Source organism: Chlamydotis macqueenii, chromosome 27 (genome assembly GCF_036417535.1).
Source record: "Chlamydotis macqueenii isolate bChlMac1 chromosome 27, bChlMac1.mat, whole genome shotgun sequence".
NCBI lineage: Eukaryota > Metazoa > Chordata > Aves > Otidiformes > Otididae > Chlamydotis > Chlamydotis macqueenii.
In genome coordinates, this window is record NC_141582.1 from 62,412 (window position 1) to 86,092 (window position 23,681).

The following is a 23,681-nucleotide window of genomic DNA, read 5'->3' on the forward strand; positions in this document are numbered from 1 at the left end:
AGTTGTGGCCAGCGCGGCGAGGAGGGACCCACCCCGGCCACACGCAGCGGGACGACCGAGAATTCCCTCTCCCATCACAGCCAGATCCACCCACAGCACGCTGTCCTGGTCTGCTGCAAATGGCTTCATCCTGCACAACCAATAAATTGATTTTGGGGGAGAAGGGGTCAGATGGTCATCATTCCTTGGCAGATACACCGGGCAGAAAGGGGAAACAATTTAATCCACTTGCGGGTGCATCACAGGTAGAAACAGGAAATGCCCCACCTCCATCCCGCACAAATGCTCCCTGCAATATCCCCCTGTCCTTTAAAAACAATTAGTTTTCACTCTGCACAAGTTTCCAGACAACCACCTCGGCTTTTCTTGTTTAATCGCTTTCTGCCATTCTTACAAATCACCCCCAGACCCAGGGTACAACTCTCACCAATCAATAATCAATCCCTACTAAGCCCAAAAGAGCCAGACACAATACAGTTTTGATTTTTTTTTTTTTTAAGTCAGCTCTAATACACAGCGGCACCACGCTTATCCCAGTTCGGAAGGAGTTATCCGTGCTTTATTCGCTTTCCAGCTTCTCAAGTTTGCTCTCCTCTGCCATCAGTCCTCTTCCCTTGCGGTCCACGGCCTGCTCGGCTGCAGCAGAAAGCCGTTTCCACGTCCCTCTGACGCTCGCAGACTGGTAGCTTTGATATTTCTAATAAAAAGATAAAAACAAAGAAATTCAGTTAGCTCAGGTGGGAACAGGGCCTAACACACACCAACGCCTCTGCAGATGCAGGAGGTCACATCCCCCAAGTGCTCGCCCCACGCGTGACAGCCCCTCTTACGAAACACCAGTCGGGGTCCCCAGGAAACGACGCTTGCTCTGAAACGCGGCTCAGCCGCGGCCGCCGCCGCTCCAGCCACAGGAAGGGCAAAGTCCTTCGCCACCAACCGCCCAGCGCGCGGGCCGCAGCAGCACGCAGGCCCCCTCCAGCGGGGCTGGGCAGAGCCTGAAGCAGCCACGCAGGGCAATAAATCATCATCTTTGTCCCTGCAGGTGCACAGCACACGTAAATCAAGCCGTGGCAAGGAACTCCCTCGCTGCGACACAAAGCGAGCGTCAAAACCATTGGCCGAGCCGGTCCCGGTCCCCTGAGCCACAGCAAAACGATGGAGGAGAAGGAAAGTTTGCTCAAGGGGATCGAATCTTGTTTGGCACCCCGGCGTAGCTGCAAGGGGGTCTGGGCTAACCCGAGCCATGCCGGTCTGCTGCCTGCAAGGACCGGACGGTGGCCAGTGCTTCGCTTCTGACGGCCAGCTCGGGTCGCCGGGGCTAGAGCGGGTTACAGCACTAATTATCACGGGGAGCAATCAGCCTGGAAGATGAGCTGGGTGATGAAATGAAGCCCAGAGCTAAGGTGGATATGTGCAAGTTGGGATGCTGAGAAGAATAAATTTTTAAATTGTTTTCTATTATTTTTATTAGTATTTTTATTATTTCTAGAAATTTAATATTTCTATTAGAGTCAGCACAGTGCTCCCTCCATTTCCCAACAGCAAACCAAGGAAACCAACCACGCTTCGCACGAACATTTCAGTGCCTACACACCCCACAGTGACATCGCTCAGGAAATTTTATTTTTCCCCATTTATTTTACATCTCGGGCACCAACACCGGCAGCCAGACCCAGCGCAGAGCTGCACGCAGCAGCTCCTGAGCCCGGGAAACAGAGAGCAGAACGTGGGAAGCCTGCGCCTGCGGGAAGTGAAATGCTCACGCAGCCCTCACGTGTTAGAAAGTTTTTAGTTTTACAGTGCCCAGAAAAACTTAACGCAGAGATTTTATTGCACAATAGGGTTCCGAGATTTTATTCGATGCATAGGTAAGCAATTAAATGATTTCCCCCTTACCAGATCTGCACATACAAGCCAGGTTGCAGGCAGCGTACCAAACACCAGCACCATCGCTGCTGACAAAAAAAAAAAAAAAAACCAAAAAATCTTCAGCTAAAGCAAAAGCAAAACCAACACAGCAGGAGAAACATTGGATTATCCTCTCTTCTCACCACACCCAGATTAAATTTTTGCCATAACAACTGAAGAAAAGCTACAACCACACTCAGAAGCTCAAAAAAAAACTTGTAGAGAAAAAAAGAAATACTGCTACTTACAAAGCAACGGCCTGACCACCGACCTGCCACGCCACGGGACAGCGCTCCGCAGGCACCAAGGCGGGCAGCAAAGAGCAGCTGCTTCATTTCCACTTTTTGGAAGGAATTTCGGAGCACAGAGCCCTCACCACACACAAACCCAACTCCCCCAAACCTGAGGAGCAGCCCCTGGGTGCACCAATAAACCCGCCCCAGCTGGGCCCCCCTCCATCCTCCCCCCTGAGCCCAGGAGCTCTATTTAAGCTCAGGCTGGGGGTGAGCCCATCCTAGGAGCACCAGTCCCTCTGGGTGCTGCAGTGGCTGGAAAGATCCTGGAGATACCCTCACCCTGGAAGTACCCACATGCCAGGGAGGGCATTCTGCTGGAAAAACATCATCATCAGCAGGATTTGGGTCATCTCTGGTTCCCCCTCCATCCCTCTTGATGCTCAGCACCCACAGATGGGACAGCAGGCAAGGAGCGGACCTCAAGGGATGATGCCTGGTCCCATGCCACAGCTTGGTGGGATGAGCAGCGTAAGGAGACTCCCTTATTAACCAAGACCTATCACTGAAACCTTGAATTACGAGAGGGGGAAGTCCATAATATCATAATATAGCCCACATGAAATCACCGCTGCTAGTGCAGAAGAAGATGTCTGAGTCCAGCCATTGTGCCTTGAGGTCCCACGGGACACAGCTTCGATGGCTTGGGTGTTCTGAGGCTCTTTGAGACCTCACTGCTCTGCAAGGAGATTTAATGTTAACGTGATTTGTTAAGAAATCAATGAATCCTCTGCAGAGATTTTTTAAAGAGGGTGTCAGGACAGAAATCTCTCTAGAAACAGAAGTCCTCCCAGTTCTCTGCTCCAGCAGCACCATGCTGTGGTGTAACTTACAGAGATGTGGGGAGCTGCTCCCTTTCCCCTGGAAAAGCCCGGCAGCAGCAGGGAATGCCGTTAGATGTCAGTGTGCACTCAGCCGCGGGAGAGGCAGGCTGCGCTGGGAAGATGGCAAGGCAGAGGGGTTTGCTCTGGGAGGCGGACAGCAGACCCCAGCACCTCTCTCAGCCTCCTCAGCCCAGTGGCGCGGTCCTGGGAAGGATGGGAGATGGGATGTGGATCAGCTGGAGCCTGGTGGCAAGTGCTGCAGAGAACTGTAATGAGCGGAGCTTCCCAGGCACCTGGAAGGCAAAAAGAGGTGTTTGCAGGGAGAAAGGGCAGCTCTAGGTGGGTTACAACACAAAGAACAAAAAAAAGGATACAGAGCAGGCAGTGACACAGGGCAGGAGTCAAAGCGGCCAGCATTAACGTAAAAGATCCAGGACACACATCCAGACACCGAATTTCTAATGCTGCCATCTTGCAAAAATACAAACTGGCTGCTCTCCAGCTGCCCGGCGTTGCGGCCGTTTTAATGCTACGGGCCGTGATCCTGAGGGATGCCGAGCGCTTTCCCACGGGCACTGTGAGCTTTGAGGCCAAGGCCGACACAGGACCTGGGTCTGGGCGTCCCTACGCACGCAGAAACGGCGGCTGAGGCCACAGCCGCAACGCAAAAGAACCCGGTGCTCTTCCACCGTGGCAGCTGTCCGCTCCTTCTCCCCAGACACCAGTGCCAGCCCAAAATCTGCCCTTTTCAACCCGACTGCAGGAGCTGGAGCTTGAGGGAAATATTCTTAAGGTAGAGGAAAAGCAGTAACGCCACTAAGACCTAATTGTGAGAGTACGGGCTAACTGACTTCTCTCTAGAGCTGATGAACGCCGCGCTGCTCCTGACGGTACGTTTTTTGCCACCTTGGAGGTTTTACCTTAGATTTGTAATATTCCTGTGTTACTGTAACAGAAGTCCTCACTGTGTGAGACTGGAAAGGCAAAGCCTTATTTTTGACCCTTTTTTTAAAATCAGGAATCCCGAGAAACAAACGCCACAGCCACTCTGGCTGCTGAGAGCCAGAACAAAATGCAGCGGTGCATCTCGCTTCCCGGGCGAAACACTCCGCGTGCACGGGGATGCCGGTGTGGAAGCCGGCAACAGAGGGAATTGTCTTTACGCACAGAGCGGTTTTGAACCCTCCTGTCTCCTGGAGGGACACGTTGGTGCTGTTCCTTCCACCCACCGCTTGGTATTATCGCATTTCACAGGAGCGCGAGGGTTCTGAACACACAGAGTGAGGGGGCTCGGAGAAACGCTTCCCCCACCACCTCCACCTCGCTGCAAATGTCAACCGGAATCAAGGAGTTCGCTTCCCATGTGAGCTGAGCCTTCAAAGCGGGCCCCCCTCCTGCTTTACACCAAAGGGAAACACTGCTGCGGACTGTGGGAGGCTCTGGGATAAACAAAAGGATGCAAATTTTGCCCAGGCATCCAGCTCTGTCATCAGGGGCCCTGAATTCCTGACAGCCCTGCATCTTCATTCGCTTTAGATGTGAGATGGTACCGTGGGGAAGCCAGGCCTCTCCTGGGGCTCGTCCTGGTCCCAGGGCCTCCTTCCTCTGTGGCGTTTGGGCAGGGGTGGCAAACTCTAGGTTTGTTTTCGATGCCGGGGTCTGCATTTAGTGTTTGAGCCAGCTTGGGGATCAACACCAGAAAAATCGGGGAAACGGAGCCTTTCAACACTCCGGATTTCCTGACTTGCAGTCGTTTTCTGCGACGCGATGACGATGCTGTGATTTCCAAAGCCGCCGTCGCCTCTCTCTCCTCTTCCAGCTGCTCTGTTTGGAAGAGGAGCGAAAGGCATCCCCCTCCACCACCCTGACCAAGGGGCTCGCTGTGATTCTGCAGTAAGCCAGTGCTGCTCAGACACAACCCAGGAGAACGGCAGCACTGGAGTTGTTTCAGCTTGGGCCATTGCATCACACTTACTGATCCAACCCTGCTTCCAGAAGCTGAGGGATGCTTCAGAGCCCACGCCACCCCCTCGCCCCCCCCGGGACGGGACCGCGGCCCCTCTGATGTGTCCTGTTCCCTTTGATGTGGCTGAGCGAGCCCTGATAGGGGTTAGCAGCCTCCGGCAGTCGTGCTGGGAAAACTCAACTTCCCCGCTCTTGAGAACACGCGGCACAGAGAAATGCGTGGAAAATGGAAATGACAAGGCTATTCAGGTTGTTTCTTTAAAGGCAGCTTCAGCCTGGAGAGTCGCTGAGATTCCTCTTCTCCTGAGCGGGGTTTACACAACATCTGTGACTTAAACCCCACAGCACCTTTCAATTTAAGGACCAAATCACGGGCACACCCCCACAGGTTGCTCTTTGCCTTGGTTTTTTACTTCTGTCTCCAAGTCCTTGCGAAGACTTGGCCCTTGTGAAGCCACCGCTGTCACTGTCACGGGGGAGGTGGTGGTTCATGCAACTGTTCCGCTTGTTCCACCCACACACGGGTCCCAGCACAAGTGCTGGCAGAGCTGGAGCATCCTGGAGCCAGCAGCTCCTTCCTGGCCGAGCCTCTGAACTTCGCTGGGATAAAAACCCAGCACTGCGACTCTTCAGATCCTGAACAGCGAAAGCGTGAAGTCAAAGAACACTTAATTCATTTTAAAGAAATTTTACTCTGTTTGATTGAGAAAAGTGAGAATTGCAATGGGTCCGGGCTGCCTGCGCTGTGTGGGAGGACCTGGAGCTCGGGACGAGGAAGAGCTTAATCCTACCGCTGTAAGGCATGGTCGACCTGTTTCAGCGTGGTTGGTATCCGTCCATCTGCCTCTGGAGCTCCGGAGAATTAATTGTTCAAAGTATTTTCTATGCAGACGACTCCTTTTGTTGAAGTGGAGATTTGTGGGAGAAATTCAGTTGTGAAGAAGCTTTTCAGGATTTTATCAGAAAGAGCCTGGAAAGCAACTATTTCATTTAATTAACTCTTAATTTCTTTGTAGCTGTTAACTTGGCAAAAGGGGGAGATTTTTAATGAAAACGGGAGGAGGCTTTTTGACAGAAGTGAAACCGAGGCAGGAAAAGTTTCCCAGCTTGGCTCCACCTGTGTTTTTGTCAGTGATGATCTAGCATCACCGTAACACAAACAGGCAAAAGCTGTTGGGAAATGGACTGGTTCCCTTTACGGGGCCTCCAAAAACGGGGTTCCATCCTTGATTCTGTAGGGTGTGGGGAACGACAGCCTGCGCACTACGAGAGGAAGGCTGATGGGATGGAGAAAGGGTCCAGGGGCTGAAGAGGGCAGGTAGGAGAAGGGGAGAGGGGATGTCCGTTGGGAGTGAATCCCCCCGGTGATGCTCCATGGGATGGAGTTATATAATAATTTCCATACCGGATGTCGGTGCCGCACAAACCATCTGCCCTTGGCGTGGCCAACGTGCTCTCTGTACGCTAGCGCAGCTTCTCTGGTGGGAATGCGCTCTGCGGATCAGGAGCCTGTCTAAACACTAGAACTGTTCAGGTAAACACTGGCTGGCACGCTGTCCTGTTAGCAAATACAAGCCTCCGCTTTAAATTAGCGCTGCAAGGAAGAACAATGTTTAAATAGCTACATTGTCTTCCCCAGGAAAATTAATAACTTAAACACAAACGCTGCGGTGAGCTCCTGGGGAAAACGCTCCAGCGCAGCGGCTGCAGGCACCAGGAGATCTGTGCTGTCTCTCGGCCGTGCGGCGGGAGAGGACAATCGGGATTCCGGCAGCGTGGTGAAAGAAGGCACAATGAAATGTTTCGCCTGAGCAGGGACAAACGCAGGACGGGCTGGCGGGGCCCAAGCCGGAGCTCTCCTTGCCCCTTTCCCCCCATGACTGTTGTAAACTCTGTTTTTTTTTTTCTGTATTTAAAAAGCACTAGAGGGCTGCAGAGAACAGCTTTTGGGGCTGCAGACGCTGCTGTTAGCGCAGGCTCCGGCCCTCAGCTGCCTCCTGCTCTGGGCCTTGAAGGAAACCAGCCAAAACGGACGCAGGGTCGGGATGGTTTGGCTTTCCTTACCTGCGGAGAGGTGATTGAGGCGTCAGGATGCAGGCGGTTGCGAAGCAGTGCTCATGGTGGCTCACACCTGGGAGGGAAACAAGAGGTGGGAGGTTGTGGTGCGATATCACAAAATAATTCAGGTTTGCCCCGAGTCCAACCCCCGTACGCCGAGCAGGATGGTTCAGAGCAGCTCGCTCCGGGCTGTGTCCCACTGGGTTTTGAGCATTGCTGAGGATGGAGACACCACAGCCTCTCTGAACAACGCGTTCCAGTGTTTGACAGCTTTCATGTATAAGAAAAAAAAACCAACAAAACACCCAAAAAAGCTTTTTTCCTTGGGTGGAATCCCCGTATTTCAGTTCGTGCTCATTGCCTCTTTCAGTGAATGCCCCTGGGAAGAGTCTGGCCCTGTCCTCTGGCTGCAGCAACAGCGGTGCTCCGACTACAAGGGAAACGCTCTATATTTATTAAAAGAGAAAACGATGCCTGGAAAACCTGTGGGTATCGAGTTAAAATAGGGAGACTGGTCTAGAAAGGGCCTGGTGAGACCCTCGCTGTCCCAGACGCTGAACCCTGACCTCTGGCACAGGCAGGAGAAGTGCCCGCTATCAAACCAGACAAATGTGAATCCCAACTTCCTTCTTCTGCTGTTTCGCAGCCGCCTCTGCTCCTGAACACTTGAATATCTGGCCTTGAAAGCTTTGGAAAAAAGCCCTACATGTATACAGATATTTTTTTCTTGTTCACAGATGTAATTAGGCGGACACAGCGGGGCAGAATTTACAGCACAATTATGCACATGGAAGTCAGTGAGGGCAGCATCCGCTCCTCAGCCAAGGCGGGCGGCACCTCCGCCTGCCGTCACCCCGGTACTGGCGGCTGACGCACGCAGGTTTCCTGTGGTTGCTTTAGGGTGCGCTTCCCCCAGCGCAGAGGGTCAGCAGCAGCGCGATGCTCCGGCGAAGCCGTATTTAACACCTATACATGCGGCAGAGGCGACGCACGGCCCTGCGCTGCTCCTTCGCGCGCGGGTGAAGCACAGCCTTTCGAAATCTCTGCCCCAGCACGACCCTTCTCCTTGTGATCCTGTTCAATACCAAGTGGATAATAATCCATTTCACTTATTTCTCTCTTCTGTCACCGTATTTTCAGAAAGGCAGCTCCTACTTGGGTGCTGGCAACCAACTTTGTGCACTAAAAAAACCCCATAAATCTAGGTACATCATTCTGAGCTTAAATATTTACAGTATTTGACAAATGTATTTCACAGAGAAAGCTCCAAGTACCCCAATACCCATTTCCCTGCTTTCTTCTTGTATCAGAAAGAAAAAAAAAAATCAGGGACAGAAAACATAAGAAAATTTTTCTGGCTCTTGACTTTGATTTCCGGTTTTGACTGTTTCTCCTCTTTAGTTTCTTTATCCACTGAGGAGACAGCAAAGGGGAAAAAGAAGAGAAGGGGGAAAAGGCCAGGTAACAGTGGAAAAAATTGCAATTGAAAGCAAAGGAGAGGGGCAGCTTCAAAAGCCAGACGTTGCAGGTCGTTTTTAGTTTTCAACTCTTACACTAAGAAACCAGAATACATCTACAGAGACAAGTTACTACCTCCATCAAAAAAACCAACCTCCTGGGAAAATATCCGCCAGCCATCGGACTGGCAACGGTCCAACGCCTGTGGCGGAGGACGGAACGAGGGCTGCGCAGGCTGCTGCTCGGCACAGCCCCTTCTCCCGAAAGCAGCCAAATCCGCCCGCTCCTTCAGCCCCTTCTCCACAGAGTCTGTCCTGGCAAAAAGAATTTTAAACTGATTTTCTTTCCTCCCATTTGCCACCAGATGGCACGTACCCACCAGGCGAGCGGGGACGGAAAGGTGGGGACGCGACCCCCAACGGTGCCTTGGCCAAGGGGAGAGGTCGATGCTGGAATTACGTTTCTGTTGCCGGAGCAGAGAGGCGTTAAGGTAAGGTCCTGTTCACAAGTGACTGTGCACCTCTCCAGAATATATTCCCCTCGATTAAAATCATAACGGAAGAAGGGGTTCCATGCCAGTTGATAATTTGGCCATCAGCCTGGACGCATCGAAGATGCCGTCTTTTCCCTCCGCCCCTGCGTTACTGTCCCCTGCGGAGACGAGGGAGCTCGGAGTGGCTGCCACCGGCCAAACTTCAGAGCAAATCTGAGCCGGACCTGGGAGAAATAACCCAGCCCTAAGCCTGCGCCGCTTTCGGCTTTGACTCTGCTCTCACCTGATGCGGTGTGGAGGTTCTCAAGGAGGGACGCTGGGCGCGGGACGCGGGCGAGGACGGTGTCACGGCTCTGCTGCTGCCTCTACCCCCCCAGATCCCTGCTCTGCGAGTTGTGAAGGGACACAGAGGACAGCGTTCCCATCTCCGTTTGCCGCCGAACAGCAAGAAAAGGGCAACATATTCAGCAATTAGCATCCTACCACGGTCTCGCTTTCGCCTGCATCTCTAGCATTTTTGAGATGTTTAATTACTTTTCCTGGTGTCATTGTGTTGATTACATTATTTTCTTCGGGTAAGAGGGCAGGAGAGGGCCTCACACTGAGAGCAAATCACTGTGTGATTGGCAGCGCTTCCCAGCGCGGCTTCTGATCCCTCCCTCCCAGTGCTAAAAATGCTAATGGTGTTCTGAAACGGTGCGAGGCTCCCTCACAAATATATATATATATATATATTTTTTTTTTTTAATTTCTCTATTGCAGGCCATGTACTGACAGAGGGAGCTGTTCTGACGCTTGTTTCTCCTGGCGCTAATGGCTGGACCCCAAGGTCGTTTTGCCATTCCTCCCGCCCGAGGAAGACTCAGCCCTGGCCGTGCTTGAGAGGCGTTTGTGGAAGGATCCAATAAAACAGCTCTGGCGTTTTTCCAGGAGGATTTTCCTAAAGCGCTAACGTAACTCCCCTAACTGCACAGTAAGCCAAGGCGACCATTCCCTGGGTGGCCATGGAGCGCATCTGATGGTCGGCTTTGCAACACGTGGAGGTACTTCCAGCTGTGGCCTGTCCTCCGGGATAGCAACCCTCCACCTCTTACACGCAACATGCTGCATAATACCCTTCGGCATTTGCTTTTCTGCTATTTTTTTTTGTTAGTGCACAAGCATCACGGTGTTGGCTATTCCGCGTGCTGTGCTGTCACCTCCTAATCCCTTTCTGCGCTAACACTGCAGCTATTTCCCTCACCCTGTTTCCCACTTTGGCACCCACCTGTTCTTATCCTGCTGACTCCACCTCCTTTTTCCAGGATCATCGGTGTGTCCTCCGAAGGGCTGGATGCTTCCCCTTCTCCCAGCATCACTTGCCATGGGACGGGCTCTGCAGTACCCCTGCTTCGGAGACACAAACACAAATCAGTTGCATTGCTGGGGGGCATTCGCTTGCTCCCAGCCCCTCCTGGGGACCCCAGACCCTTTTTTGGTGTCACCCAGTGGGAGAGGAGCTCTTGTGTGATGGGAGATGCCCTGGGTTGGGTGAGAAAGGACGTGGCTGTTCCCTGCCCAAACTCACCCCTGAAAACTCTTCTTAAACACAATTTCCTGAAAACATTTCCCCCCCCGACCTGCAAGCCTGTTTTTTCCGTACCGTGGTAAATGTTATGCCTCGAGAAGACCCACACATGAATAAAAAAATCAAGCTGTCACTCCGCCATGCTCCTTGTAAAGAGAAATTGCTTGGAAAAGTAAGACAGACGTCTGATCCTGGGGCTCTGGGAGCGGTGTTTGTGAAGGCCTGTGCGCGTCGGGGGTCACTGCGGTTTGTGCTCATGAATAATGAATCTGACATTGTAGCTATGCAAATGTCACCTAACAAGCTCCAAACTAAATACAAATCGTGTTTGTTGTGTCCATCATTCACCGGTCTCCTTCCCCAGGACGTGCTTGGATTTTCAGGATGGAACTGATTGATTTGAAGAAGTGGAAGTGGGCGATCAACGGAGAACGTTGGGTGCCCTTCCGCATCCCGGCACTATAAAAACGAGACCGGATTCATGGGTGGCACACACACAGGGGTCTGGTCCTAGTCAAAATTTCTGGGCCTTCTATAGGAATGATTGAGAAATCATCAGCGCTTGGAAACATTCCCTGTCACCGGGTTATTCTGGAGCAAATTATTTCATGCTTACCTTCTCCTCACCATCTGGTGACAGCCAGAGGTGAGACAGAGGATGGTCAGGTCTTGGGTTTAAGCCCTCCTCACCCTTCAGCTTGCTCATCTACTGCAAGTCATCGACACGTACTTTTGTTGTGCCGCACACCAATAGAAGGGGAAAGTGCTCTCAGCCCAATACGACCCTGCGCAGGTCTTCAGACGCAACACCGGCTGCCTTCCCGCTGGTTTACAAACCCGTATCAAGCAGACACAACTCGAAGCCGATGAAAAATGACGATGCACAGTCCAAGACCTTGCCCTTCACTCGCTCTTTCTCCTTGCCTTTGGCGAACCCACAAACGTGTTGCCCAAAGGAATATCAAGCCGAAAGCTGCAGACATTATTCCTCTGCTGACGTAGCCTTTAGAGCTCTGATGAACAATATTTTACACAGCTACTGCTCGAACAGAAGTTGCTGTATTGTTTTTTATACCTCTGTCTCTTGTCAGGAAGACGCTAGAGTAAATTCTCCTTGGACAGCTCGCTGAAATTCTGACCTGCGTGCTGATCACTGCTGTGCTTTCTCAGCTCCGAGCCCAGGCAAGGATGTGTGTCACATTATCGATGAGTCCAGACCAGCTTTCTTTTTTGTAATTTTTTTTTCTTCTTTTTTTGTTTTTTTTTGCCTGCCTTCGGTTGCATTGTGCCTTTCCTTTTTAACCATGAGCTCGCCGGAGCTGTTCCCACATCTTGGCCCAGCACTCCACCCACAGCAGGCAGAACCTTAAACAAATAATTTTACAAAGGAACGTGTAGATGGGAAACTACCAAGTAATTTAATTTTGTTGTTTCTTTTTTCAGCTGTCCTCCTTGTTCTACCTTGAGAGGAGCATGGCTGGCAGGTGCCCAACGGGAGATGGGAGCAGATCGTCCTGCATCCTGGCATCAGATAGCTCTCATGACGAGCGGCCGCTCTTCTGATGAAGCACAACCACCTTCCTACTCTTCACCTGACAGAAATTACGCCAAGCAATTACTGAAATTGAGTGTGAAATTGCACCGGTGACAGACTGCCTGACGCAGGCACCGACGAGAGGAGCCGGGGTCGTTACACCGGGCGGGAGTTTGTCTTGCGCCTTCTTCCCGCAGAAGAAGAACTGTTGGCCACTTCCAAGCGCTGGTGAGGAAACCATCTGCAGCTCCTTATGGCTGAGCACAAGACACAGGAAGAAGATGTACTCTTTCTGTAAAGTTGTCCATCCCAGTTTCGGGAGCCTGGAGAGAGCCTGCCCGACAGCGAGCGTCTGTGCTGCGCTTGCAGCTGCCACAGCCTCTCTGCACATGGGGTTGTAGGGGATCTGTTACGCACAAGGCGAAATACGATAATTTGTGTCCTGTAAGGATGCTCCCGTCAAAGGTGAGTCTTTAGTTCAGTGGAAAAATTAAAAATGGGAGCAAGAGTTCCCAAAAAGCAGGCATAAAGGGCAGCTGCTTATCGTAGTCCTCTCCCTCTAGTAAACGAAAAGGAGGATAGGGAAATTTAAAAAAAGATAAAAGCTGATATGAGGAAGACGGAGGTTATGGCCACGGTACAGAATGTTTTGAAAGAGGGGAGGGCATCGACTCCATCATCCTAACCTCACCGCGCGACCAAGAATTACCAACGAGAAGCAACGTCGTTAATGCAGGCATTAAGAACATGACGGAAGAGGTAGCTCTGAGTAAATCTTTCATGTAATTAACAGCACAGTTCCGCAAATTAGGGGAAATTACATATTGAAATGCTTGGACTGCAGCCATGCCAGAGGGAAAGCGTCGACTTTTGTCTGATCGGCGATCGGCTGCTCGCGGCCTGCCAAACACTAGAAAACTACTTGGAAACCCCATTTTTGGGTTGTGCGTTTCTGGCACGACCTCAGAAGCGAGCAGCAGGCCACCGCTGCAAAATCGTCACTGCCGAATTCCTACAAAGAAGAACAGGAGAAAATGAATATCAAAGCCCAGAAACCAGTGGCTTGTTATGAAATAATTAACTAGGTTAAAACCTTCCCGCTCTTTCCCCTTCGCCTTCAGCCTGGCGCCATGATCACGGGAAACGCGGCTGATGGGAAAACACAGGAGGAATGAGTCATACCCCTAATATTTAGACATTTATGTCTTTATCTTGTGCAGAAACAAAAATAAGAAGAGAAAAAGCAGGCGCCTGGTTAGCAGGCCTCCTGCTCGCTTTTACATCAAGGGCCGATGTTTTCTCAAGTTGTTTGTCACAACCGTGAGACTGGCTGGCTCAAAGGCTGCCCGTGGACACGGCCTTCCAAAAGAAGAGACCAAGGGCTTCTGCTGGGCACTGGGTCTGGAGCAGGACCCCTTCCAAAAAGCCCCAGACCCGGCGAAACGAGGCCATGTGTCCTCGGCCCAGCAGCTCTGCCCCGAAAACAGAAAGAGGCCTGTGCGCGTGCTGTGCTGGCGTCCGCCGGCCTCTAAACCCAGCACAAAGGCTCCCTCAGCATCACGCGGCGCACAGGCTTTTGCCGTTCCTGCCCTCCTCATTTCCACCGCGGATCCCAGAGGAGCACTGGAAGGAAGAAGAGAGGGGCCGAGGACAGCTTGTAATTGCACAGCGTTTCCCTCGGTGTTTGCTTTGATGAGGAATTCGGCGTCTCCGGCGAGCGCGCAGCAGCCTTGCACAGAGATACTCAAAATAACGAGGAAAGATGCCGCTTTTAAACAAACAATGCCTTGCTCTAAACGACAGCAGCAGCCACGCCACCCGCAGCTTTACAAAGAGCGTTGTCTACACGTGGGAGTCTACAGCAGCTCTCCTCCTGCCCTCCCTCCACTCTTTATTTTCTATTTTTTTTCCTCACTCTGAGCATTTGAAAGTCAAGGGAACAAACTGTCCCAGCCCACTTTTTAATTTTTTTTTTCCAAGAGAAAAAAATACAAAAGGGGTTTTCTTCTCTAAGGGAAGTGTGAAAACAGCTACGAGCACCCAAACGCCCGTGTGGGTAAAAGCAAGGCGCTAGCGAACGGCACACCAAGCTAACGAGAACGGGGCGCTAAGGAGGGAGAAACTCCGAACATCAGTGGTTCTAGCTGGCTCTCCGTAAAGTAAGATTCCCCAAAACCTGGCAATCGTGATGGATTTATCCCTGGCTGATTCCAAATGAGAAAGCGGGGCTTTCAATTCCATATTATTGCAGGAGATAAATCTGCAACCGGAGCCCAGGACTGCGGTACAGTTCGTGCCTCTTTCCACCGCCCCAACTTCTTGGGGTGCCAGCAGTAATTTCTCAGTGCCTTCCTCTCCCCACGCACGCGGCCAGGATGAACTTTTCTCTCTGTCAGGCAAACTGCTGCTACCTTCGTATTTTTCTTCATTAAGGGAGGGAACGATGGAAAGCGCCAAACGTCTCCCATGGTATCGGTGCACGCTTTTTAAGGTGATAGGCCTGATCTCGTCAAAATTAACGGCTTACGGTTATTCATGCTATTATTCTTAATGGGGCCAAGCATATACTGTACCCAGCAAGAAGCAGCGCTTGACTTGTCAAAGATTTATAACACACCTTGACCTAGCTGGGCTAACAGTAAAGGGGAAAAACTTCATAGCTAATAACGATGCTGCACTCGGAATGAAAAGGAATGAGGAGGGAAAGGTACGGCCGGCTCCCATCCACCCATCCCAGCACCTTCTCACACTGGGGATCGCCTGGGCAGGGGTTGCTCACAGGTACCTTGGTCCGTTGAGGTGAAAAGATGCGAGGAGATGGGCAGGATGCTCCATCTTCATGGCAAGAGCCATCGTTTGTTCTCCGACTGTAAAGCAAATTTCATCCTAGCGCCTGATGAGGCCGATCCAACTTTCAAGCTGGTGCAAACCTCTTTACAAAGCCATTGATCTTAAAAAAAACCACAAACCAACAACCTCAAAAACTCCTCCATCTCTGGAAAACCTCCTACACCATGGAAGAGAACCGGATCCCAAGGACGTTAACGGTGAGGGCTCACTTGAAAAGTGGTGAAAGCATCATGCGAAGACCACTGAGTTTGGAAGATCGCAGCAGATTTCCTCCATCAAAGATCACCTCCAAAAAAATCGCAAACGAAAAACCTGCCGCAACAGGGAAAAAGTGAAACTCAGCAGAGCGGGGGAATCCCCATCATAATTAAAGCTCAGAGGCTGAAAACACTCGCACAGCCTAAACGATGACGGAAAGACTCAGTGAAACTACCAGGGCTTCAGAGGACACAGACTGAAAATTGCCTGAATTCAATAAAAAAGAAAGAAAAGGCACGGAGATTTATAAGCATTGTAAAGCTCCTAAATGCTAATTCCTGACTGCAGAAAACCCGCCCTTCCATGTGTTTATTAAAAACATGTGCCTCCGCCCATTAGGCTGCGGAGAAAAGGATTTTTCATTCTTCCACTAGAATTAAAAAAAAAAGCTTTTCTGATTGCAAGTAAATATTTCTGTACCAGAAGGAAACCTCCTAGGAACCAGCCTCTGCAGAAAAGGGCTTGGGTTTCTTCTCTGCTCCAGTTGCGTAGTTCCTTTTTTTTAATCAATGCGTTAATTATTATTAGCCTGACAAACACAGTATCCCTAACTTCCTAACAGAAATGGTGAAGAAGTATGAAAAGGACAGGTATGAACTGCAGACTGGAGGGTTTAAAATGAAAGAAAAAGGAAATTTGCCCAGTTTTGATGTCTTGAACACTCGGGTCCCCTGGTTCGTTACGAGAGAATTGTCTCTGCACCACGCTTGATGATGAGTGGAAAGATGGAAAGGCCTTGATCAAAGCGTTAATGCTTCTGCATCGGAGCGCGAGAGAGATTTAAATTGCCGTTAAACTCTGGCGCGAGTCTAACCCGCCCAATTACAGGGCCAACGCGCCCCGGCCCTCGGAGCAGTGAACTCTATGTGCTTTAATGGGGATTTCATGCTGGACTGGTAGCTCTGGAGCCCGAACTTCCCTACGGAGGAAGGGAATGAGGGCAGCCAGAGCCACTGCCTTCCTCATGTCGACACGATTATGTATTACCAGCAACGCTGCCAGTCCAGGTAACACCGGAGGGGCACAGTCTTTACAGGGGCACAGACCCCCATTCTCCGGGCTGGGAGACCTTGTGATGCTCACGGGGGCCTGATTTGTCTCATCGCATCCAACTTTCATCGATTCCAATACAAATCTGTTGTATTTCCTTCCGTAAACTCCACCTCAGTCAGCAGAAGTAGCTGCCACCTTGACCGAGGGTGGCTTCAGCAGGACGGAGTGAAGGATCTCAAGTAGGGTTGGACCCCGTGAAACAACACGTCCCTTTGTTCCCGCTCCCCCCCACATCGAGTCAATGGTGGCTTTAAACCAAAGCAACCCCTTTGGCAATTTTGCTGCAGAAGGACAATCTTGCCTGTCGGTTCCCATTGCAACTACAAAGCCTCCTTTCCTACTCAACACGCAAATACAACTTAACTTTCAGAGTTACCGACGGAGCATGCTTCCATTACGGTGCCCCCACGTTTGCTCGCATCCCGAGACGGCGCATGCAAAGGTTTGGCTGGCGGGGGAAGAGTCCCATTCTCAGGCCAGCGAGAGAGGTCTGCTCCCCAGTAAGAGCTGAGGGACGCACACGGCTCCTTCAATGGCAAAGCACATGAGGAGACCCCAAGGATGGCACCAACAGGGCCAACACATCCGGGCCCAGGAAGGGAAATCCAATCCCGTAAACAATTACGAGCATTCATGCCTCAGCCTCCCCACACGACCAGTCTTCCCAAAAGCTCTTGAGAACCATCGATACAAACTGGTACTTATCTTCGATTAGTACGTTATTTTTCCAGTTGCAACGTCGGTGTAGTTTTAGAAGAAAACTTGGTATTTTGCATGAGTAGTGCAAGACGCCAGAGAGGAGTTTTTTTTAAGGAAAATATTGAATGGTATTACACTCTTACAAAGCACAAGCTGCAGCAAGAGTTAGCGTGTGTGCTATGTGCTTAGGTATGCCATGTGAAACATTAGCCAGAAAACTGGAGCAAGTATTAAAAATTATTATTAAAAATCCAATAAAACCCAACAAGAATTAACTTCCAGTAATAGCAATGCTTCGCACTGAAAAGCTCTTTCATCTGTGGGTTGGAAACCATTTCACTTACAGATAACGACGGTTCAGGACATGGCCAGGCTTTGTTATCTCTGCATTCAGACTGCAGCAATGCTGACGCAGGCTTTGAGGTGCAGATCTGACGGCGATAAACCCTGCGTGCACCCAGAGTAAGAAGCATTTCTGACCTCGGAGAGATTATAAATTATACAGATAGGGCAAAGAATCAGAGATGGAAATTAATTTTTTAATGCTTAGAGGCAAAAATGACCAAAACCAGACAACGTCCTACTCAAGCCTTCCTCTCTGCAAGGTCTTCCTCCTTACAGCCCATGAACGAGGTGCCTTCAGGTGGCAACGCCTGGGCCAAATGGACTGGGATCAATTTGCAGAGACTTCTGATACGCTACTGAATTTTCCAAGATGATCACTGTCGTAGTTCAGCCCCAATGGGGACCAGACTACACAGTCTCTCTCCCACTCCCCCCACTCTCCGAGAGAACAGGGGGAGATTTGGTAAACAAAAGAAAACCAGGAAAAAAACCCAAACAGGTGGGTTGAGATTGAAGAAAAAGTAAATTTAACAGTAATGACAGAAGAAAACAAGACAGTGATGGAACACAAATACAGTATAATGGCTTACAACAAATCTCCACATCCAGTCTCTTCCAAGTAGCAGGGAGACTCCCTTCAGCACCCTCCTCACTTATATACTGAGCATGATGTCAGATGGGATGGAATAGCCCTTTGGCTAATTTGGGTAAATTAACCCCAGCTGTTAGCTAATTAGTTAACTATCCCAGCCATAGGGGCTGCCAGCTTCAGTTCTCCACCCAGCTCAGGTAAATATTAACTCTATCCTGGCCAGAACCAGGACATCACCAAACCCAAAACTGGATCCCAGTGTATGAGTTGTGTTTATCCACCCGCTACCACCGATCTCATTTTCGGGGCGCCAGAGAATTCTTGATGCATGCCTGTCCACGTTGCACACTTGGAGGAGCCCGTGACTCCTGCAATTCTCGCCGTGACTCCTGCCAAGCTCCTTTCCTTGCTGTCTTATTTATAGATGACTCATTTCTAGATGTAGCTACTTGATGCGTGTTTCAATTAACTAAGATCTGAGGAACCCCTCTGCTCCAAGCTAATCAAAGATTGCTGTGAGGATCTGAATGTCTCCAAGCATCCCAGAAAAAGGACACATGGTATTTTACCAGCACCTCTCATGCCTAAAAAAACAGGTACAAATTAATAAATTAAAAAAAAATAAAACTCACAGCTGAAAACATAGGTGTCTCTGCTCTGCCTGAGGTTCAGCACTATCAGATCTCACTGACCGTAGCAGGGAGCTGGAACGCAGACCCAGCGTTCCCAGCTGGGAAAATTTGCTGACGGCAATAAAATAGCACGTTGCCTTGGAACCGACATAGGCGGCACACCGCTTGGCTTGTGGTTTTTTTTTCCTTCTTGTAGCTTTCTCTGTGAAGAAAGGACCCTAAATCTTACACAAACCGTTCCCGCAGTGTGGACAAGTAGGGAAAGCTTCAGCAAACCATCTGTGTCTCTGAGAACGCAACGACTGACATCGACAAATACGCTTATCACCTCGCCTGCTCCAGAAGGAGGGGACATCAACACCAACAGCTTCTGCCATTCAAAGATTGCCTCAGCCAGCAAACACAGCGTGTGGGCCACCGTCAAGCGGCATTTGGAGCCAACCCTTCCAACGCGCAGGTTATGGGTGGACAACAGATGCCAACAGAGAGACTGCGTAATTTAAGACTGGCTAACTGGCGCCCAAAACTCTTCCCGAGCTCCCGAAATGCAACACTGACTGATACCAACCCTGACCAACCAGCGAGGGGACGGGCGGTGGGAAAGGGTGTAAGCACACAGAATTGTGCAAACTGCACCCACGCCAACCAAAAGATGGATAATGAAGAGGTGGCCAGTGCTGAAAGGGCACAGTAATGACTGTTAGCTTTTGAGAAATAAAGAGGAAACATCTCACAAGGGTTTCTCCAGTTGTCGTAGTTCAGCCCCGATCAGACCAGACTACGCAGTCTCTCTCTCACTCCCCCACCCTCCGAGAGAACAGGGAGAGATAGTATAAGGAAAAACGGCTCGAGGTTTGAGATAAGGACAGGGAGAAATCCTTAAAGTTACCGTTATGGGCAAAACAGACTCGACCTGGGGAAAACTCTTCATTTATTACTACAAACAGCAGGAGAATGAGACAGAGAACAAGATAACCTCCCTCCACCCCTCCCTCTTCCCAAGCTTAACATTATCTCTACTACCTTCCCCTTCTGAGCAGCACAGGGGGGAAGAGGGAATGGGGGTTGCGGTCAGTTCATCACGCGTTGTTTTACGCCGCTGCGCCATGGTCGGGGGAAGAACTCCTCACATTCCTCCTCTGCTCTGTTATGGGGTCCCACCCGTACGCCACAGTCCTTCGTGAAACTGCTCCGGCGTGGGTCATCTCTTCCACGGGTGCAGTCCCTCCAGAACAGCTGTCCCAGCGGGCCCTCCACGGGCCACAGCCGCCTTCAGGCATCCACCTCCCCTGATGTGGGGTCTTTCACGGGCTCCAAGTGGATCTCTGCTCCTCCATGGACCTCCATGGGCTGCAGGGGGACAACCTGCTCCACCATGGTCGTCACCACAGGCTGCAGGGGAATCTTGGCCAGGAGCCACATTACTCCTCCCCTTCCTTCTGAACTGACCTTGGCGTCTGCAGCCGTTCCTCACAACAGGCTGGCAGACGCCTCTCAGGATCCTTTTACATCTTATTCACTTCTCATCTCCTCTCCACTTCTTGCAGCCGGGCCAGGCCGAGTCGGGCCCAGTCGCTGCCTGGCGAGAGGCCAGAGGGTGAGGCCTGCACGGCCAATGAGGCCTGCACCTCTCCCTCTGCGCCTCTGCCCCCGCTCAGCTTCTTCACATCTTCTCTTCTCTCTTTTTTTTCTGTTTTCCCCTTCTTAAATACGTTATCGCAGAGGCATTATCACGGAACATTCTGCTACCAATCGGCTCGGCCTTGGCCAGCAGTGGGTCTGCCCTAGGCCCGGCCGAGTCCACTGAACAAAGGGGAGCAACTTCTAGCAGTTTCCGACAGAAGCTACCACCGTAGGCCCCCCCTCACTAAACAAAACCACGACACCAGTATATGTAGCTTATTGTGTGGTTTGTAAGATGCTTACGCCAACAAAAATTACCTGCAGTCCCTTACCTGTACTTCAGTACTGGTGCCCAGTCCCTGGTCCTTAAGGAGATTATGTTAGGAATACATTTTTGCATGTATGATCATTAAAAATACAACGACCTCTACCGAGGAAGCACTCAGCCATGGTTATCAGATCGATGCAGAGGTACACAGACGGACGTATCTTCTCAAAGCACTGTCAGAATTTGCCACCCAAACCCAACAGCCAAAACTGTCGCATTGAATGTCTGTCTCCGGATGACTCATACGCACCAGTCAACAGAAACGCAAGGAGAAGAGGAGGATTTGGGCCTTTCACATCCAAGTGACTTACCAATGTGTAGGAACGTCCACTGAACACCGCTTTGGTGAATTCCACCCAACACGATGGCTCCTATCCAGATTTTCTTTGGATGATGCTTTTCTTTTTGGCTTCAGCAGACACTCACTGAACTCGTAACAGTGACCACAGAAACGGAGCCGTCCACGTGATACCAGCAGCTGGGGCACTGACAACCAACCCTGAACAAAGGGTCTTAAATAGACAGTAATTAGTAAATGGAGAATACCTGTCACAAGCTAATTGCGCTGCCTGGAACGTTCCTCTTAGCAACTGCCAATGTGGGAAAATAATTAGTCTTTTGTTATCTCTGATGTTCCTGCACGCAAATAAACTGTAAAAACGATCCATTGATCTCCTTTTTCTCCCCAGAAAAAGCTTAGAGAAGTGTGAAGTCACCCTGGGCAGAATTGCATCTATCTCAACGTCATTTACATCAAATTCCGAATGCCGGAGTGGAGGAGCAACGCGGGCTTTTGCCAGGAGCCTGGGAGAAGGGTCGGCATGCTGGCTCTCTCTGGAGACGCATGCAGCTCTTAGGGCTCGGTGCTAAAGTTGCCGATCGCCCTCGCAAAGAGAAATTAAAGGTAGAGAGAGCCCGGGGATCCTGTCCCACAGCACACCAGCACTCATTCACCTCTGGCTTTTTGCCTCTTAGCCGGGTTTCCCATTCTAAATATCTAAAATCTTGCTGCAACTCAGTTCTTTTCCTAGACAATAGGAATCACGGGGATTTCTTTCTCTTACCCATTTTCTCTTGTTTGCTTAGGCCTCTCTGAGCTGTGCTCTTAAACATGCACTGGCACAACAGGGAGTTTCCCAGAGCAGTGCAAATAAATAGAGATAAATAAAGATATTGGTACATCGCTGTCTCTTAGTTGCGGTAAAAACCCAAAAAGTTCACTGTAGAAGTCTGTCTTATTCTTTGGATGAACAGTTATAAACTTTTCTCCCGGTCTCATGTTGTTTTATTCTGTAATTTGCATTTTGGGAAGGAAAACCGAGCCTTTCCGCAAGGCTCCAGTGTATAAATCTCAGTTTATTGTTTTCTATCAGGGCAGAATGTTAGTTCTGTGCCAGGTGTCTTAAACAAATAGGCTACAGGTTTAAAGGAAGGAGAAAATTGCCAAAAAACGTTCCTGCGTTTGTTCTAGTCTTGAAAAGCACTGGTTTAATTAATCTTCCTTCATCAGAAGCAGAAAGCATGGGCCTAATTGCGAGCTCAGAAGTGTCGGTTGTCCAAGTGATTGGATAGCAGTTAGAGATGAAAGAGAGCAAAACGAGGCATTGATGAATGCAGGTTTATTAGGAGCTCTGTCTCATTGACTCGTCTCGTGAAGCAGTTGGAAATCGGCTACAAAGTAATAAAAGGAAATTAAAGCACATAAAACTTTGTTGAAGTAATGTGGAAAGGCCTGCATTAAACCAAAAAAAAGTAGTGAGGAGCTAGGAAGCAAGAAGTAAAACACACTATAAAGACTTACTGTCCGATCCAAAGCCCACTGAGATCAACGGCAGGGTGATGGACTGAGCTGGAGCCCATGACTCCACCACTGGAGGGACATTTGGGCTACACGGCACGACGGAGCACGTGTCCGTACTTCTACAGAACAGGCCAACTCGCAACAACAGCCTAGCGCAGAAGGAAGACGGCAGACACTCAATGTCGTGGTGATAGGAATAGGAGGGTTCCTCAAGGACATCGCCAGCCCTGAGCAAGCTGTCCAGAGGCTCAGCGATGGTGAATCGTCCCCCGAGCCGTGTCTGAGGTGGTGGGGGAGTGAAAAGGGTAGGGCTCTTTTCACCACATTCATCACCAAGCACATTCATCACCGGCTGTACCTCTGACTTAAAATGACATTCAATTTGCTTTTCCATGGCAAGTTTTTATCCGCCATTGCTTCTTTCAAGTACTCATTGCAATAAAGTCAAACCAAGAACCTTACAAAACATCTGCGTCTTGTGGGGAGTAACATCTGGGAAGAAGAACGTCCTGGGTAGATACAGACCTTGTTCTTTTCGGCGCAGTTCGTTGCAGTAAAAACTTGGTCTTGGCCAGGGCAATTTTGGTGATATGCAGCTGACATAGGAATGGAGAAAACGTGGTGGGAGGAGAGCAGAAACAAGGCAGCAGTGGAAATTAGTGTGCTTACATAAGTCAACAATCGCAGGGGTCTCCCAGGTGGCAGCCATCCTAGCTTCTAAATTTAATAGATTAGGTGGAAAATAATGCCTCCACCAACTCTTCCCCTTAGGGGACTGGTATCTCTCAGGAAACCGTTTCCCAGTAATTAGCACCTGTGTCTTATAAAAATCAGCGCCTGCCACAGCTGCTCAAGCAGGGCAGTGGGAAGCTCTGCTGCGTTTGCATTTTTCCCGGTATCAAAAAAGTGCTCCAGGTGACGCCGTTGGCTGGCATCGCTGGGCTGTGGTTTGGTGGGGCACTGCTCATCCCCAACAAGGCCAGAGCACCTTCGGCAGGAGGGTTTTCAGATCCGTGAATGAAGATCAATAGCAGATTATGGCACCAGCTCCGTCTGATCTTCCAGCTGACTGGATAGGGAAAGCGTTCAAGAGAATTGAGTGTCACTGGGAGTGATGTCACATCATCATCAACATCATACTGATGTCACTGTCATCAGCTTTAGTTACTGATGACTGAACAGGTAGAGAGATCACCACCTGGAGAAGAGGAGGCTCCAGGGAGACCTTAGAGTGGCCTCCCAGTGCCTAAAGGGGGCTGCAGGGAAGGTGGGGAGAGACTCTTCAGCAGGGCCTGCTGGGACAGGACGAGGGGTGATGGTTTTAAACTAAAAGAGGGAAAATCCAGACCAGATAAAAGGAAGAAATTTCTTACACTGAGGGTGGTGGAGCACTGGCCCAG

The 23,681-nt window shown here is 50.4% G+C and overlaps 2 long non-coding RNA genes across 2 annotated transcripts; both read right to left on the reverse strand.

Moving 5' to 3' along the window:
* Window positions 1-474: 474 nt before the first annotated feature.
* LOC147597377 (uncharacterized) lies at window positions 475-894 on the reverse strand. The gene is made up of 2 exons (XR_015261227.1): window positions 831-894; window positions 475-697 (listed from the first exon to the last, which is right to left on the reverse strand). It is a non-coding gene; the product is annotated as an uncharacterized LOC147597377 (long non-coding RNA).
* Window positions 895-2,821: 1,927 nt separating this feature from the next.
* On the reverse strand, window positions 2,822-9,395 carry LOC147597378 (uncharacterized). Its single transcript, XR_015261226.1, has 3 exons — window positions 9,283-9,395; window positions 7,055-7,121; window positions 2,822-3,318 (listed from the first exon to the last, which is right to left on the reverse strand). It is a non-coding gene; the product is annotated as an uncharacterized LOC147597378 (long non-coding RNA).
* Window positions 9,396-23,681: the final 14,286 nt, after the last annotated feature.